Consider the following 16,876-nt stretch of genomic DNA (forward strand, 5'->3'; position numbering starts at 1 on the left):
TTAAAATTTTTAGTTAAAAGAACATTGTCAAGAATTAAAAATTAATACACACTAAACTTAGCTTACTAAACAGCTATTGTCAATTAAGAAGCGTTAAAAATTTTTAAATATGAAGGAAAATGATCTTCGGTTTGGCAGTACATGTTTTGCGCTCTCAAGTCCTGTCAGTAACCATTTAGAACCACTGGTTGCCATGGTAAAGTTGGACGCCGTTGCAAAGATGAGGCAGCAGGATTTTTTCACTGAAGTTGTTGTAAAGTCGATAGTCGAACTAGTGGTTGCCATGGTGAGAACAAACGCCAGTGCAAAGATGTGGCAGCAGGATTCTTTCCAACAAAGTTGTTGCGAAGTGGAATGGCGAAGACTGTCGCGTCAGACGATGTATTGTTGAGCAGCAAAATGTCTTTATTGAAACGATTTTTAAAGAGTAAGCTGCAATAATCTGTAGCTGACATGTATACTACATGCTGCACAAATACGGTACGAAGTAGTTGTCCGTATATATGAAATATTATGTATGAAGTTGATATGTAGAATACACGTGCCAATATTTAAAGGCATTGCTATTCCTCAAGTTATATGCCAGCCTTATAAGCAAATAAAAATAATGAAAAAAGGAGGAATTTAAAATTATAAAGTATGAGCCATAGTGTCAAAAATAAAAGGATGTGAATTAGCAATATGCAGTGTAAAAGCACATAAACAAAAATTCTAAAACAGACAGTCAATCATAAAATAATGTTTGCTAAAATATGATTACAATGTAAAGATAAAATATTTGCTAAAAGTCTTAATAATTTAAATTAAAAAAACTTTTAAAACAAAGGACAGAAGAGTAAACATTCTAAAACAGACCATCTAAAAGCTCAAAGAAATGTTTGTCTTTGAACTGAAGTTGTTCGTTTAAAACTGATAATGGAGTAGCCCGGCAGCCTCGTCCATCGGCTAATTCCCGTTCAAGGTGACCCACCTAGCGAGCAACCAAGCTGGGTCCTTAAAAACTGCGTTATCCATTGACGTAGTGTATAGTAAAATTTGTAGCACAGATCTCGTGTTCCAGTGATCTCTTATAGATGATGGATAAGAATGGAGCTATAGCCCGCATTTCGTGGTCGTGCGGTAGGGTTCTCGCTTCCCATGCCCGGGTTCCAGGGTTCGATTCCCAGCGGGGTCAGGGATTTTCTCTGCCTCGTGATGGCTGGGTGTTGTGTGATGTCCTTAGGTTAGTTAGGGTTAATTAGTTCTAAGTTCTAGGGGACTGATGACCTAAGATGTTAAGTCCCATAGTGCTCAGAGCCATTTAATGGTGCTATATTTGTAGCATAGTCAACATAAAATCTTACGGTGATACCGTCTGGGCCACATGTCTTCCTGGCTTGTAAGGATCTTAATTGTTTTACAATCCCAGATACACCAAACACTATGTCAGCCATCCTTGCATTTATTCGATAATTGAAAGGGGGGATGGTACTGCAGCCCTATACTGTAAACGCGTTTCATCCATTACATTACCCGTACTGTTAGCAAGAGAAGGTATTGAATTACTTGTGGCGTTTACAGAATTAACGTACTACCAAAATTTTCTGGGGTTTTTAGACTCTGCAAATAAAATATTGCTTTCATATTCGTTAAAGGAATCTCTCATTGACTTTTTAACAGCTGCTTTCATTTCGGATAATTTCTGATGGTCAGCGGGACGGTGACTATATTTAAAACGACTATTCAAAATTCTCTGCTTTCTCAGAAAGTTCTTAATATGTTTGTTGAACCAAGTTGGATCCCTTCCCTCCCCTAAACTTTTGCTAGGCACATATTTCTCTAGCACGTGGTGGACAATACCTTTAAATTCCGACAAAAGTTTCTCAATATCGTAGTGTCCCGTTGTGAATGCTTGGAACTGACTATGAAGATATTCTTTAATGTCAGTTTTACTTGCTTTCCCAAACAAGAAAACTCTACACAGTTTTTTTTTAGTTTCCACTGACACAGAAGTCACAACGACATTATGGTCCCTAATACCTTCCTCTAGATTAACTTGCTTAAAAAGATCAAGTTTGTTTGACGCCAAGATATCTAATATGTTCCAATCTCGAGTTGGTTTTCTAACCAATTGCTCAACTTTGTATGTAGAGTGCGCTCCTAGAATAATTTCACACGATTTTTTGCTTCTTCCTCCTGTAATATACATGAAAATTTTCCCAGTCAATGGGCGCCAGACTAAAGTCTCCATCTATAACTAATGGTTAATTAGGATATTTATTTCCTGTGTACTCAAGACTTTCCCTGAAACGTTCTGCGACGTTCTTTGTGGCTGCTGATGACCTCTAGAAACATCCTAATACAATGGTCACTCCTTGTATGATTGACAGCTTTATCCAGACTATTTCACAGTCTGACCCAGTATCGATCTCAACTGCATTTAAACAGCTTTCAACTGCAATGAACACACCACCTCCTATAGCATCAGTTCTATCTTTCCTAAATTCTGTCCAATCCGATTTCAAAATTTCACTGCTATTTACGTCTGGTTTCAACCAGCTTTCTGTACCTAAAACATATTATTACGGAGAGTAACTCTGGGATCTTGCTATATACACTTCGGCAATTTACTAACATGAAATTTACTATATTTAAATCCTTCTGAATGACCTGTTTCGGTGAACTAACAATATTTACATTTTGCACGCTAACACCAGTGTCATGGAGTTGTAATTTTTCAGGCCAACGGTTTGTTTCCCGCGGGGAGGAACCTAATCTGAAAAACCTCCATGTGCACACTACACGTACTGTGCTACCCACGTAGCTGCTTCCCGTGTGTAGTGCTCCCCTGATCTATCTAGGGGCGTCCTACAACCTTCCATCTCACAGGGTTGGTCGAGGAATCTACAAGTATTTTTGTCACAGAGTCGAGGTAGCCTCTGGTTTGGATTCTTCAGTCGACTGCTAACTACAGGACCCCAGTCCACCTTGGGTACGATGCTGCAAATCGTCAGCTTGGCTTCCACTCCTCGAGAGATGGAGGCCGCTTTCGCCAATTTAGCCAGCCATCGAAAGGACCCAATGATTTCCTCGGAACCGCGACGACTGGCGTCGTTGGTGCTGACATATGCAACAATCTGCAGATGGCCGCAACCCGAACGCTCGATATCCACCGGAAAAGCCTCTTCCATATCCCGGACAAGTCCCTCTGGCAAGCACACGGAGTGAACGTTGGACTTCTTCCGCACCCTCGGCGCTATGTCCCTGATGGGCTCCACTACCCGACTAACATTAGATCTCCCAATAACTGACAAACCACTATCCTCACGTGCCTATTCGGACCTTGCTGAAAGAGCGGATACTATCCTGGCAGAAGGTGGATTGTGCTCCAGCTCAGCCTTCCCCCACCCCCACCCCTTCCCCAGCATCAGATAGCACACTGAATCTATTAGCAAAGTGCATGGGATTTGGCAGGAGCCTGTGTCCCCCATGCAGCCTTAGCCTTGAGGCTCGAGACCTCGACACAGTCAGCCAGGCACACAGAGGTGAGAGTGGCCCGGCAGGCTCAGTCGCGCCTGAGGTCGGCTCGGTGACAGAGAGCTGTTACATCCCATCTAGTACAGCAGAGGCTGCTCCAGGCACCCAGTCCCCAGAGCACTCTGGAGCCTGTTGACTGGCCAAGAGAGCTTCCAGCTCCGTTAGGGTTGTGGCCAACTCCTCCTGCACCCACACACAACAGACACAGTCCCTATCCATCTAGCTAATATGTGTTTTAATGTAAGAAACTTCAGGAAACCTACTGCCACACAAGATTAACAGCTACATTCTAGTTCGCCGAAAAGACACTCTACAATGAAGAACAATAAAAATGTGTGGTAGAAGCTAGATCTGGTGCCTATTTTTCTGCTAGGAGCTATCTAGTCAATACTGGAGAAAAAAAACGGTGACCTACAGTAAACCGCTAGAGGCTATCTAGGGAATACACCTACTGATTATCCATCGTATTTATAATGTAAACAAACGTTTATACGCACATGAAAATGACCTAATAAAACTATAAACACTGCTACCGTCAATGTATCGAGTCTAAATGACACTAATAAACTTGTATGAAACACAGAGAACAGTTTAGTTTTCAAAGTTACACAAGCACTCCGGGTTAGAGTAGTTTTCCTGCATGTACGTAAGAAGTAATTTGAGACACTGTTATTATCAAATTCGTCACACAGCACGCTTCGTATTGGCTTCAGTAAACAATTATTTTCTCCCGTAATTGTTACTAATGTTGGAAAATCTGTGGAAAGCAGTTTTTGCTCCGGACCTCAGTACTAAATGAACCGTGTGAAGTTAGTAAGTATGCCTTACATCTTGATCTCTTCGTCAGAAGTGTCATTCCGAACTATTCTCTACACACTTATTTACAAATAACGTAGTCCTTAAACATGGAAGAAGGGCTGCATTTTCACAAGATTTACCATGAAGATGACCTTTACGCTTGTTAGAAGCAGTTCACATTTCGTCATTAAATATTTGTTGCCTGTTAAGTGGCTCAGTCATTCTTCTGCTATACCTTCTCTGTGATATCGCTTGAACGACAAATACTGAAGAACTCTCATTGTTCCTGAGTAGTTACAGATTTATCATTTTGAAGTCTTCGAGTAGATGGTGAAATAGGTTACAACGGTCTTCTGTTACATAATACTTGGAAGTAGTCGCATTGCTGTAACTCCATTCTGTCTAGTTACTTCAGGTTTTTATTAGTCACTAAAATATTAATTTGAAATTTTAAAAATATTACTTTCAAATTAAAACTAGAATAATGAATATCAATGTATTGTGATTGAACGGATATGGAGACAAGTTGTAAAATTTCATTTATAAAAAATTTTGAAAAAAATTGTTTAGTGTACTTCATTGTAAGTGCTTCAGCCTGAGAGAGTTGTTAGGCTGCAGCACTTAGGGTATGTTACGATGGAGTGTCACTTCTGGCTTTGTGTATGTGACGTCAGACAATGTGATGAGCACGATATGTAATACTTGACATAGCAAATGGGCTTGATAGCGGCTCATGGCCGAAATTAGCAAATAGCATGAGTTTAACAAAGGACAATACAACGTACAACGGACAATATACTGTTTATTAAACATTTAGAGGCTCTGGATGCCTAGGACAGCAAGAAATTTGTGCTAATTTTGCAAGCACGGAGAACGTGAAGAAATTGTTGGTACAAACAACAAGATTGATGAAGTCATACGCATTATTGCACTGCCCATTGCAACAGTTTTCGATAGGATTGAACGTAGCGTACGGAGACGATCAATCTTACATCTGCTTACGAGCTGTTTTCCAGGCCTTTTGCTGTCTCAGTTCAAAGTGTGACTATGCATGTGGAGATATAAGACATGTATGTGCAATGAACACCCATTTTAAGGACCAATCCAGTTCAGGGCTTCTACATCGTTTTCCACAGGTAGAGTTCCCATGTCTCCATAATGAGGTTGCAAAATTGCTATAGCGTTTCAATAAGCGTATTTGTGTGTGTAAGGTCTTATTCGACAATGAAACTAAATAAGTCACAATTAGGTGGCAACTTAAGTTTGAGAACCTGTAAAATTGTTAGCATCTGTCTGTTATCTAGCAGTTTGTACGAAATAAATATTACATTATATCTTTAGAAAGTCAAAAATAATTAAATAACACCTAATACTTGTTCCGTTGTTGAGAAACAGGCAATTCACCTGCACTGAAACGAAATACCCCGTGTCCGTTGTTTTCCCGGCTTCCGCCTCGACCTAGACATGGTGACGTGGCTGCAGAGGGACTGTGGGACCAGGATGAGCGCTATAGCATGTGGTTCGACAGCTGATTTCTGGGTCGCCCCAAAGGTAGATGTTTTATGAGATATATAAACGTAAATAGATGTTCTATACGATGTAGAAAAAGAAAAATAGTGCCTTTGTACATTTACATATATTACGTTGCGTATTGCAAAGTGATAATTTTCCCCATGTTTGTTGCATAAGAAATCTGTATGGAATCTATTTCGTATCTGAGCCATGGCGGATTCCTTCTCCCGCATGAATGGCCAAAGATAAAATATCGATACATCGATATTTTCTCCCCGATATAACCATATCGAAACGCCAATATCGAGCTCCGACATTTTTAATTTACATTACACTTTTTCACAATTTTCGGTAAATATTTGAAACCGTTCTGTCGAAATTGTAGTAAACAAAATTTTAATTTCACTGTGCGAAAGAGTCTTACTGCTTTTTGAGCTTTCACGCGTCCAGTCTTTTTCTTTGGCTGTGCGAAGCAAGTATAGGTGGCGCAAGGAAGTAGTCAGACTGCAGAGCGGGGTGGCGCTGTGAATGTAATAAAAAGATTCCCGATGTGAAGAAACAGCACACCCTTTTGAGATAAAAACAATTTACGTAACTAGTGTGCTATTTGTAGACATCAACATTCTTCAAAAACAATTGCTGAGAATGAACAAAAATCTAAATGACACGATTGGTCTTCGCGTTGGGCGGAGACTTGCTAGAGAGGGGTAAAAAAGCAAAAAAACAGGGAATCCTTCATAAAGTGACGAAACCGAATGACGGACATATTTTATTGCGCCATTTACGTGAAATTACCATTATTAACAATCTGGTGATCCCGAGTGTGAACGTACATTGTTTTTTTTTAGTCCTTGCTCTAAGGGGGAAAGGCAGGTTGCTAGCTTGTTGATGTACAGAAGTCAATACTTATATATGCAGCTCTAAAACCGGCATTATATTTACAGTGTGTAGTCGATGTTTTTATTGGCCAATACGTCGATATCTTTTTTCTTCGATACAACGATAATTTTTTTTCATTGTACCTTGAGCACCAGAACTTTATTTTTCAAATATCGATGTATCGTTTGCCCGATATTTTAAAAATATCAGCATTCCTTCTAGGGGGCACGGCCAGGCTGCCGCGAGCGGTCCGGCGGTTTCTGTTAGTGGCAGAGTATTTGGCGACATCAGGTTGGACGTTATGATTTGTAGACGCGAATTTCAGGAAAGGAGTTTAAGTAGTAAACTTAGCCGTGCCAGATGATGAAGACTGTTTTTCGAGAGGTAGGCGAAGCGATCAACTACTAACTGCCGATAGAACTGCATTGCGTGAAAAAATTAAGCATTTGAAAGAAGAAGAAAGAGAGAATATGGAAGATTTATTGTGGGAATTTAAGGATTTGTTTCTTTCCACAAGGGCTGTTACCAGCAACTCCATTATTTCAACATAACATACCAACAAGGAATGAAGCACCCATTTACTGTAAACCCCGACGTATTTGCAGCCCATTGTGGAGGATTTCATTGAGCAGCAGCTTGCGGACGGTATTATAGAGCATAGTACTAGTTGCTGGGGAGCAGGCATTGTCGTTATGCCTAAGAAGTCTACTGATGGAGCCAAGAAATATAGGTTCTGTTGTGACTAACGATACCTCAATAATAAGACAGTAACGGACGCATACCCCATTCCCAACATATCGGAGACTTTGGATCACTTAGGACTGTAAGAGTACTTTTCTACGATGTATTTGACAAGTGATTATCATCAGTTAGAGGTGGCCCCAGAGGATCGTTCAGAAACTGCTTTCTCTACACCTGGAGGCCATTACCAATACATCAGAATGCCATTCGATTTGAAAAAGACTACGGCAACCTTTCAGAGGTGTATGAAACCACGGCCGTGTCTTGTTTCTTTGGGTGACATTACAGTGTTTTCATGTAGTACGGAGCAACATAGACAGTGGTTAAGTGAAGTCTTTCTGAGGTTAAGAGCAGGTCGTTTGACGTTGAGGCTGGAGAAGTGTGTATGAAACCACGGCCGTGTCTTGTTTCTTTGGGTGACATTACAGTGTTTTCATGTAGTACGGAGCAACATAGACAGTGGTTAAGTGAAGTCTTTCTGAGGTTAAGAGCAGGTCGTTTGACGTTGAGGCTGGAGAAGTGTCATTTTGCATTAGAAGAAGTAAAATATTGTTAGTTATATTATCAGTGAGGACGGAGTGTAAACAAATCCGAGGTTGGTACAGGCTGTAAGGGATTTTCTAAAGCCGGAAACAGTTAAGGAAGTGCAGTCATTCATCGGAATTTGCAATTTCTATCGAAAGTTAGTGAAGGGTTTTGCAGATTTAGCACAGCCGTCGACGCGATAGTTATGGAAGGGTGTGAAATTTGAGTGGACAGAAGATTGTCAGAAAGCGCTTGACAGGTTGAAAGAAGTGTGAACATCAAGTCCGGTATTTGTGTTTCCAGATTTTTAAAAGGAATGTATTCCAGCATGTGATGTTCTTAGTCAGGAAATTGATGGGAAATAACATCAAATGGTTCAAATGGCTCTGAGCATTATGGGACTCAACTGCTGTGGTCATTAGTCCCCTAGAACCTAGAACTACTTAAACAAAACTAACCTACGGACATCACACACATCCAAGCCCGAGGCAGGATTCGAACCTGCAACCGTAGCAGTCGCACGGTTCCGGACTGCGCGCCTAGAACCGCAAGACCACCGCGGCCGGCGGAAATAACATCCTGTAGCCTATGCGCCTACGCAGTTGAATGCAGCAGAGAAGAATTACTCAACAACAGAGATAGATGCTTAGCGTAATCAATGGAATCACATATTTTAAATGTTATTCATATGGGATAAGATTTCGGGCAGTGACAGATCATGCTGCGTTGTAGTGGTTCAAAAATAGTTCAAATGGCTCTGAGCACTATGGGACTTAACATTTATGGTCATCAGTCCCATTAGAACTTAGAACTACTTTAACCCAACGACATCACATAACACTCAATCATCAAGACACAGAGAAAATCACTGACCCCGCCGGGAATTGAAACCGGGAACCCGGGAGCGGGAAGCGAGAACGCTACTGCACGACCACGAGCTGCGGAAGTTGCAATGGTTGTTGGCTTTGAAGGATCTACCCACTACACTCGCTAGACTGGCTGTGAGACTTGGTGAATTCGACTACGAGGTGGCGCACAAACCCGGGAAGAAGCACGGTTATGCGGATGCACTAAGTACGAAAGTTGCAAAAGTAGAAGTCATTGATTACGACCTAGCGGTATGGCAAGAATTACAGGACGCTCACAACGATTGTAAATTTTATCGGACACAGCCACAATTTAATATGTACGACGGTCTTCTGCGCAAGAAAAGGAAGTTAGGGCCAAGGGTAGTAGCGCCAGAAAAACTGAGATATGAGGTACAAAGGAAGCACATAATCACGTGTTATCTGGTCATGGAGGGTGTAGAGCGACGAATAGGAGAGTGGCGGAGAGGCATTGGTGGAGAGGTAGGAAATTAGATGTAGATCAGTATCTCAAGAATTGTATTCCAAGTGCGCAGAGAGAAGATTTGAGCCGGAAACAGATACTGCTGCAACGATTATCGGAAGAAATATGTTCATTCGCTTTGCTAGGGATTGATGTCTTATGACGTTTTAGGCGTACACCATCGGGGAACAGATTCGTTCTGGCAATAATAGACCATTTTTCGAGGTATGTGGAGATGATGACTATGCCAAATCAACAGGCTACAGTGGTGGCGCAAGCGTTAGTAAACAACTGGATTTTGCAGTTTGGTGTACCAGGAACAATAACTACAGACCAAGGGACCAATTTCCTGTCGGATTTAATGAAGGAATTGTGTAAATTATTGAACGTAAAGAAGTTGAGGACGAGCGCGTTGCATCCACAGGCGAACAGAAGAACAGAACGGGTACACAGAAAAATCGGGAAGATGCTGAGTTTTTATGTGGATTCTGATCACCATCGGTGAGACGAGTATTTGAAGCATGTTGTGTGAGCGTACAATGCAAAAGTCCATACAAATACCGGTTTGTCTCCATATTAGGTCGTGTATAGGGGAAAAATGCCGTTACCTTTTGATTTAGTGAAGCTACAGAAAGGAAGGACCCGTGAATCTGTACGTCAATTCCCGAGAGCAATTCAAGATGTTTGCAAAAGAGTACAAAAAGCCAGTATGTAGTCTTTGGAAATGCAGGAAGACGAAGTGAAGCGGAAAGGAAGTTTACCGCAGTATAAAGTGGGGCAATGGATAATACTGTCCAGTCCCTACACGCACAAAGGAAAAACGAAGAAGTTCGTCACCAGGTATCGAGGGCCATACCAAGTTGTTGAAACCACATCTCCCGTTAATGTTACGCTTCAGCTGCCAACGAGAACAACGATAGTATACATTTGGCGGTAACAGCCATTTGAGGGTTGCTCGGATGTGATTCCAGGCGTGTCACAGGGAGGAAAGAGGAAGAAAGAGAGAGTGATGAGAGGTGCTAAGCGCAGAGAAAACCAGGAAGATAGAGTACAGCATGAAGCACCGTATTCTTTGCGGTCTAGAAAGTAGTAGAATATTTGAGGCTTTTTCTGGTTTTCTTGTAATATATCATTGAGTTTGTGTAGATTCATTAGGATTTGTGTTGTTATGTGTTAGATGAGTTTTCGAGTATTGGGAGCCTGCTAGGAGCAGCAGTCTGAAGAGGGAGGAATGGTGATGGTGATCCCTGTCCTCAGGTCACTGGAAAGGGGAGTGTATCGTCTGACATATGTGGAATGTTATTGGAGGGGAACTCAAACGTAGTTCTTAAGAAATAAATGTGTCGTAGTAGACTTTGCGGCAAAGCCGTGATAAATATGTGTTGAACGATGTCAGAGTCATACGATTTCTTGTTTAAATTTTTAGATATCGACAGTCCTGGGTCAAGAAAGTGGTGTGTATTGCACCAGTGCATATAATGCAAATTTAATGATGAAAGTAGTCACACAATCGTTGCTGAGTTTGGATCAAAATTAGTGAATGTTGGAGGAAAATCTGTGAAGCTACAAATATGTGAAATGTGCACAGTGCACTTATTTTTAGCTAGAGGGAAAGGAACAGATTGTCCAAGGGACATCATGGAACCAAAATTGAGTCTGCAACAGGTCGGGATGCATTGGAATTTGGATTTTCTCCACCTATGAGATTACGGGGGTGGTAGCAAGTTGTTTTGAGCGGGGAGTATTTGCAGAAGCGGAACGTATAGAGCTCGAGGGAAGCGGAATTTTAATCAATGGAACGAAGTGTAACATAATAGGACCAGCCTTCCATCTGCCAGCGTTACTTTCAGGAGTCGCACAACTGAATGTTACGCAGCAAAGCTGTACTGGCCAGACAGAGTCTGACCTTGTTAAATCAAACTCTAGAGCCAGGGCTGTTGAGATCCGTTCATTTTACATCAATTGGGCCGCATATCTCCTGAAAAGCTTGCGCAACATGTCACTTGGTATAGGGAAAGGCAACGTCAAATAACGATTATGTTGAGCATCTCTGTGCCAAGTGTCATCGCGATCTTAAGTTTGTTATGTGTTGTTTTCTTTCTGATGAGGTAGAGAGCCAATTACCTGAGGGATCTGAGGGTAGTCCAAGTCCCAGTAGATTCGATACTGAGAGCGTAGGTAAGGGGTTGAACGAGCGTTGGATGGAATGATCATGCATTAAGGTTTTTTTATGTTTTTCCCCTGATGTCATGTGCTTAGGAGCACTAGACTACGTCTAAGTTTTCTAAATGTAAGTAACGGTGTCATAAGTGCCAATTCAAACAAGTTTAAGAGTTAGTTAAAGGACGATCCGGGGTTAGGTCTTTCCGAAGAGGGGAATAATGTAACGGCGCCACCGTTTAGGATAGAGAAAGTTACTTTTGTGCGATATTCGGAGCACGAGTTACACTCAGGTGCTGGCCGGATTGCAGTAAGTTACGCATACCAGCAGTTGCAAAGGCAAATAGAGGCCACAGGGGCGTAGAAATTCCGGAGAGGGCGCACACAGCAGTTCCCATGGCGCAAGTCACAGGCAGAAGAGGGCCACTGTCCAATCTAAATGTTATGCATACGTGACACGAAGCGACGTGCTTGGCAAAACAGAGGCGCACAGCCGAGAATAAATAGATGACGTTTTCTAACAATATTGTTTCGAGTGTGGCAGCTCTCCTGGATGGCGAGGCATGTAACACCACTGGGCTACATGCAGCAACAGATGGGGCGCCAGCGTCCTAGTCCACGGCAGGTCTTTGGTTCGACCCTCTGGGGCTGACGCACGGTCTGCAGCCAGCCTGTGGTGGGCCACTCTTTGGCTCACTACTGCGGGCAGTTGTCCCAGCTCCCGACACATGCCGTGGACTTCTTGAGGCAACTTCAGTGTTTGATGCAGTCGACGCCAGCTTGTCCCACGATGCATGCACCAATGTCGGGTGTTTACGCGGACATGGAGCTTAATCTAATGGAGAACCCGATATGCACATGCTTAAAATATTTCAGAAATTGATTTAGAGGGAGCCCATACCAGAAGTTACTTGGTTTTCAGCCCATGCCCAATATCTGGGCCTAATGTAAGTGAAAAAGAGTCTGAAGTTATAATAAATACTGTTAATTCGGCTTTAGTGTTCTGGCAGTACGACAGTGTGGCAGTGTCAAAGAAACGCGAGGAAATAAGAATTGAAAACACCTGCAGCCAGCAGACGGCAGTCCGTTGATTCGACCGCTGCTGTCTGGGACGCCTGACGCAACAAACAGCAGTAGTTCGCGCAGTCAACCCATTGCAAGTGGCGCTGTCAACACCGTGACGTGACGTCACTGCATCCCCATGCACGCCGAACCGTCAGTAGAAGGCGCCACGTGTCGCCGTCGCGAAGGGACAATGGCCACGCGCTCCGCCGACGGAGCTGGCCACACGGCTCCCAAGGGTACATCCACTATCACGGAGAAACAAACCCCTCACGGCGAAACTACATTCAAGAACCAGTCTTTATTTCGTAACGTGTCCGATTACCCTTTTTACTGTCGGCACAGAAACACACTCTAACCACATTTTCCCACCACTAAACGCGAAATTAAGTGTAGCGCCCGACACGCCACTCCATCCCACATGGCAGTAAATTGGGCCATAGCAATGACACAGACAATACATGACAAATACGTAGAGGCAATTCTAATAGACATACACTACTGGCCATTAAAATTGCTACACCACGAAGATGACGTGCTACAGACGTGAAATTTAAATGACAGGATAAAGACGCTATGTTATGCAAATGATTACCTTTTCAGAGCATTCACACAAGGTTGGCGCTGGTGGCGACACATACAACGTGCTTGCTGACACGAGGAAAGTTTCCAACCGATTTCTCATACACAAACAGCAGTTGACCGGCGTTGCCTGGTGAAACGTCGTTGTGATGCCTCGTGTAAGGAGGAGAAATGCTTACCATCACGTTTCCTACTTTGATGAAGGTCGGATTGCGGTTTATTGTATCGCGACGTTACTGCTCGCGTCTGTCGAGACCCAACGACTGTTTGCAGAATATGGAATCGGTGGGTTCAGCTGGGTAATACGGAACGCGGTGCTGGATCCCAACGGCATCGTACAACTAGCAGTCGAAATAACTGGCATCTTATCCGAATGGCTGTACCGGATCGTGTAGCCACGTCTCGATACCTGAGTTAACAGATGGGGACGTTTACAATATAACATCCGTCGGCACGAACAGTTCGACGAAGTTTGCAGCAGCATGGACTACAAACTCGGAGATCATGGGTGCTGTTACCCTTGAAGCTGCATCACAGACAGGAGCGCCTGCGATAGTATACTCAGCGACGAACCTGGGTGCACGAATGGCAAAACGTCACTTGTTCGGATGAATCCAGGTTCTGTTTACAGCATGATGATCGTCGCATCAGTGTTCGCTGACGTTGCGATGAACGCACATTGGAAGCGTCTATTCGTCATCGCCACACTGGCGTATCACCCGGCTTGTTGGTATGGGGTACCATTGGTTACACGTCTCGGTTACTTCTTGTTCTCATTGACTGCACTTTGAACTGTGGACGTTACATTTCAGATGTGTTACGACCCGTGGCTCTATCCTTCATTCGATCCCTGCGAAACCCTAAAATTCAGCAGGATAATGCACGACCGCATGTTGCAGGACCTGTACGGACCTTTCTGGATACAGAAAATCTTCGACTGCTGCCCTGGCCAGCACATTCTCCAGATCTCTCACCAACTGAAAGCATCTGGTCACTGGTGGCCGAGCAACTGGCTCGTCACAATACGCCAGTCACTACTCTTGATGAACTGTGGTATCGTGTTGAAGCTGCATGGGCAGCTGTACCTGTACACGCCATCCAAGCGCTGTTTAACTCAATGCCAAGGCGTATCAAGGCCGTTATTAAGGCCAAAGGTGGTTGTTCTGGGTACTGATTTCTCAGTATCTCTGCACCCAAATAGCGTCAAAATGTAATCACATGACTGTTCTAGTATAATTTATTTGTCCAATGAATACCCGTTTGTCATCTGCGTTTCTTCTTTGTGTAGCAATTTTAATGGCCAGTAGTGTAGGTCTTGCTTTCGATGACCTTTGGTGGCTGGCGCTGTTTGCAAGACTTAGAGAGATGAATGTTCCACTCGTTGCGTGAAGCAGCCTTACATATTATTGGAATGGAATGGAAGACTTGCAACCAAAGATTATAAAGAGGGTAAGAAATGGTTGTTTGCAATTGTCCATATAGTGAACGATTTTATGACACATAGCCACAGTATCACCATTGAATGCACTAGAAGACAATTACATAGGGAACGGGGTGGTTGAGTGCACTGATAACCTAATGGTCATGGTATCTGCAAACTCCAGGTTTCAATTCGAGAGTAAAGCCCTTGGCTCCTCTACTTCATCGGTGGATGGTACAGGATGAACAAAGTCACAATAGTAATAAACAAAACTGTTGACGAGCTTGTAAGTGGCATACCGAAAAGATATCCCATTATAAAGGTAAACAATGAATTTATAAGAAGTGAAACTGTGACGAAATATTTGGCATTTATATTGACGAACAGTAGCACTTTAACAACATGCCAGATTGCCAATTAACAAAGCGACGAAATTAATGCAGAAACGTGTTACACTGAACACTGTAAGTTATAGACTACTCCTTAACACAACGAGGAAGTATTACACAGCACTCTTTGAGTCTTTTTTATTTTTTATTTTTTATTTTTATTTTTTTTTTTTTTGCGGGTAGTGCTGGGGCACAAAGATTATGCTCAGGCATACATAAAACTATTATGGGGTGCGCCGGTCGTGGTGGCTGAGCGGTTCTAGGCACCTCAGTCCGGAACCGCGCGACTGCTACGTTCGTAGGTTCCAATCCTGGCTAGGCATGGATTGGTGTGATGTCCTTAGGTTAGTTAGGTTTAAGTAGTTCTAAGTTCTAGGGGACAGATGGCCTCAGATGTTAAGTCCCATGGTGCTCAGAGCCATTTGAACCATATTATGAGGTGCGGCCAGAGGAGTGCTCTACTCAGAAACTCTTGGGGGCTTTCGGCATGACCTCGATAGAGGTACTGTGCATGGTACAGTGCGTTTTCCCTATAGGAATTACAATTCGCCACAGAGCAACTGCCTATTGTCTAAAGAGGGGAAGACGTAATAAAAAAAGAAGAAAAAAGAGAAATATGTGGACAATACTTGATACACAAACGGAAATCACACAAGCGAGGAACTGACACATGGCTGACAGAATGGGAAACAATTGATAAGGGAAGACAAGTCTACTAGTTCGTCCCCAGTATACAAGAGTGGATGAACTCGATATACATAAATACGACACGGGGCATGGTGCAGTTTCTCACGGGCCATGGCTCGTATGCTCTGCGTCTCCATAAATTTGTCTAAAACAGACTGACACTTGTGCCAGTGGTGAGAATGGCACGCCTGAACACACGGTGCTCATTGGTGATGTCATAGGACACATAAGACCGAGTTTAGGTCACCAGGACATAGGACAGTTAATACGCAGACAAGGTGACTGGAACTCTATATACAACTTCGCAGACGAAGGATTCCGTGCACTTTGTGCGTTACACAAACAGGAGAAACCATACAGTAGAATAAGAAAGGCTCTACATCGAACAGATCAGCAGTACGTAATAAAGGACACGGACACAAGAACAGACCGCGAATCGGATGCTATATCGCACACAGAAAGTGAAGACGAGATAAAGATACAGACATAGCAAAAGTAAGCAGAGATTCTACAACACTAAATCGAATCAGTCTGAAAATGAAACTGTTTATGTAGCTGTTATTTATACCATTTAGACGGCCGATGTAGCCGAGCGGCTCTAGGCGCTTTAGTCTGGAACCGCGCGACCTCTACCGTTGCAGGTTCGAATCCCGCCTCGGGCATGGATGTGTGTGATTTCAATAGGTTAGTTAGGTTTAAGTAGTTCTAAGTTCTAGGGACTGATGACCTCAGATGCTAAGATCCATAGTCCTCAGAGCCATTTTGAACCATTTTATACCATTTCGTAGCATGTAACACTATCTGAAGAAAATACATTTCTTTTTCTTTCGCTGCATCTGATGTGATTGGCTCGAAGTCTTACCGAGCCCTCCCACCTGATGCATCTGACTATGACATTTTAAATCAACTCCCGATCTCCACTGTTACCTTAATTTCGGAAACGCATTATAACCTAACTAATCAGTACAATGAATTAAATATTACCACTCTCAAGACAACATATGTAACAGATGCAGAAGGTATAAATGGAAGAACTGTCACATTATATCGAAGCGAAATTGCCATCTCTTGGTTCTTCCGTTCAATACATTTAATATATCTTATTCATTATCATCATCAATGCTAGTAAGCAATTTAAACAAAAGTGTGTACTTGCGTTTCTACTTATTTTATATACAGATGTTTTTAATTTATCCTTTTGGAAAATTTTCAACAAAAATAATGTACTAGCAATAAATCGGAATTTGTATGATGTAACATGTAAAATCACGTAATG

This window comes from Schistocerca gregaria, chromosome 4 (genome assembly GCF_023897955.1).
Source record: "Schistocerca gregaria isolate iqSchGreg1 chromosome 4, iqSchGreg1.2, whole genome shotgun sequence".
Taxonomy (NCBI): domain Eukaryota; kingdom Metazoa; phylum Arthropoda; class Insecta; order Orthoptera; family Acrididae; genus Schistocerca; species Schistocerca gregaria.